The sequence below is a fragment of the Phascolarctos cinereus genome, unplaced genomic scaffold, assembly GCF_003287225.1.
Source record: "Phascolarctos cinereus isolate Bilbo 61053 unplaced genomic scaffold, phaCin_HiC Scaffold_5;HRSCAF=322, whole genome shotgun sequence".
NCBI lineage: Eukaryota > Metazoa > Chordata > Mammalia > Diprotodontia > Phascolarctidae > Phascolarctos > Phascolarctos cinereus.
This window is the reverse complement of record NW_027555958.1, coordinates 94,924,418-94,927,509: the sequence shown is the minus strand read 5'-3', so window position 1 is coordinate 94,927,509 and position 3,092 is coordinate 94,924,418.

Below are 3,092 nucleotides of genomic sequence, written 5' to 3'. Positions count from 1 at the left end.
CTTGCCCAGAGTCACACAGCTAGTTAAGTGTCAAGTGTCTGAGGCTGGATTTGAACTCAGATTCTCCTGACTCCAGGGCCAGTGCTCTATCCACTACGCCACCTAGCTGCTCCAGTAAACTCTTAATAATGTGGAGCTGGGATCCTCTTTAGTTTAAGAGGGAGATGGTCACTAACTTTAGAAATATTCAGTGTATCCTTAGATGTGATGAGGAAAACCTTAGGAAGCTTTTTGGTTGGCCCAGAAATACATTCTTCCCTGTTCTGAAACCTGCTCTACCCTAATGAAAGTTAGACCTGTTTTGTGTTTCCATCACGTGGCTGAAAATTCTTGGCATGTGTTCCTTTCAGCTTAGCGCGCCCACCCTACACTAAGTGCGTACCTTGTTAAATGAAGTGTTCGTATTCAACACAGCGAGAGATTAGCATTGACATTTCAGGGCTTGACAAGGTTTCTAATGCATCCACATTCTCACCCTCCTCCCTGGTGCACATTAGCTTTGAATACTGTTTTTATAAAAAAAAAAAACAAAAACCTAATTTTAACTTTTCTTCCTGGGTCATTGACTGTTACTCTATAACAGTCAATTTCTTTGAAATTGCTGTGTGGTGATATTGTTGGTAGGCATCCTTCTTTTTCTGACTCTGCCCTTTGCATACTACCCTTGCAGTCACAATGTACTTAAGAATTACTGATCCCACAGGCATACTGATTATCTTTTTCCCCATAACTCACTGTAATATATGGAAGAGTTAGACAAGTACATACAGTTATAATCAGAGTGTGAAATGTGATTCCCTAATGTCATGAAAAAAATAATTTTTCCTGCAAGAAGCCTCATCATCTATTTACTCCCACATTACCTTCTTTACTTATTACATAATAATGCAGTCAAATATGTGTTGAATTAAAACCTTATTTATAATGCTACTTTAGATATGGTTACTAAGAATAGGATTTGATACTCAGCTTTAAGATCTGGAGGTTTATCAGAGGAATTCAATATTATTCTAGCTTCTCTTACAAGGGTACAAGCGTGGAAGGTGTTATCCAAACCCTTAAGTAATCTGACATGCCAATTCTCATCAAAAGAATAAAAAGAAAGAAAGTAATGACTTTATTTTATATGATTTGACTTATGATCAAACAGTATCCTGGATCAGACCTTTATTAATGTGCCTCTAAGTACAGGTATATATACAAATCAGTTTCTCAAAAGAAAAAATAGTTTAAAATGTCATTATCCTTACCACATAACTAAGAAGTTTACACCCCCAGAATCAAGACCTCCAGAAGTCTTTGCAGACTCTGTAGTCTATATAGAGAGCCAACTGATAGCATTGTCCTAGCAATTGGCTTTTGATTTGGTTTTTGTCTTCAGAGATTGGCAAGATTCCCCAAACTCAAGTTACTTTGCCCCTCTCCCCCCCAAAAAAAAGATAAAGTTGCAAAGAAGGTATAGTATTTTGGAAATCTGCTGTAAGTTGAATCTGCAGGTATTTGAGCGCATAATTTCGTTAATGTCAGGTAAGAAAGATTGTGAAGTGGCATCTGCTGAGAAAACAGCTTTTTTGCTTTTTTTCTTGGTTGCGAATGATGTCAGGCCAGTTTATACTGGTAGAGTTGTTCTCTCCCATTGCTGGCTAACAGTTACAATGGATTTGTTAATGCAGAAAAATAGAAATCCAGGAATCTAAGCTATTAACTACCTCTTTCGTGAAAAGCAGATGGCCTTTACACTGAAACCCATGCATTTAAAAATTTTGTTACGTGTTGCACTTTTTTTCATTGTCTGCTTAACTTCAGCACCTCTTGCAGGGAAGCAAAAAGCATATTCTACTTATACCAGAAATAATTAATTCAATAACATTTACTGAGCAAATAGTGTGTGCAAGGCACTCTATGAGGTGCTGAAGAGGTCATAAGATGAATAAGACACGGTCTCCCTTCCCCCTACACAGGACTTCACACTAGTGGTCAAAGTAACCAATTTTCTTCTTAAGATTTTTGTTTTACATCCTTATCCTGAGGAGACTAAGCCCTCACCAGCCCCACAATTCTACTTTATTCCCCTACTCAAGTACCATGTACTTGAAGCCAAGAAAGTCTCCTGTGCTGCTTTCATACCACATAATGATTCCCTTCTGCCACCCCATCCAAGCCTTCTCCCAAAAAAAAACCACCTAGGCTAGCTCTTTGTCTCGCAAACATGAGTCCACTAAGAGCATCACCTATGTATTCTGGTAGCACAATCAGTTTTGGGAAATTGCATATGTAGTGAGGAATAAATATGGCAGTTCATTAATATCAAAAAAGTCCATTTTATCCATTTATGAACTTTAACATACCTGCTTAACAATAATAATAACAATGGGGAATTGGACAGTACCCAATTGGGAGCATGGATACTTAGGCTCCAGTTTCCTGACCTGTAAAATGGGGATAACTGCCATACCTACCTCACAGGGTTGTTGTGAGGATCAAATGACACAAATGTATGTGAAAGCATTTTGAAAATTGTAACATGCTGCATAAATGTAAGGTGGTATTCTTAGTTTGGTACTTCGAGGATTCTGTATTTTTGTTGGTGTGAGCACTCCCTCCACCCTTGCAGATTGCAACCACTCTACGCCTTAGTAGACGGTCTTCTTGAGTTGCTGCTGCCAAAAAAATAAAAAATAAAAATAAGGTCATTATCTGATGACCTGTCTTCTGGGGATGAACCTTTCTGAACTTAGCTATTCTGGTCTCTGGAGAACAGGTGCGTAGTGCTGTCACCAGGCCCATGCACAAATCCTTTCCAGCTTAGTAGGACCTGCTAAAGTTTGTACTCTACTGGAATAGCCTTCAAGGAGGCATTGAAATAGGCTTTACTGTAAGGCGTTGTCATTATTGAAATGAAGTGATTGAACTAGATAATGGCTAAGAGGTCCCATCCAGCTCTAAAATTCAATGTTCCAAATAATAAAATTGACTGTTCTGAATAATATCTCCTTTTCCTTTCCCCCTACTCATATTCTGCTGGGATATGGGTGTGGGGTAGAGGTAGTGGTCTATGAGACAAGCAAAGAGTAGGGGAAAAATGGGGATGT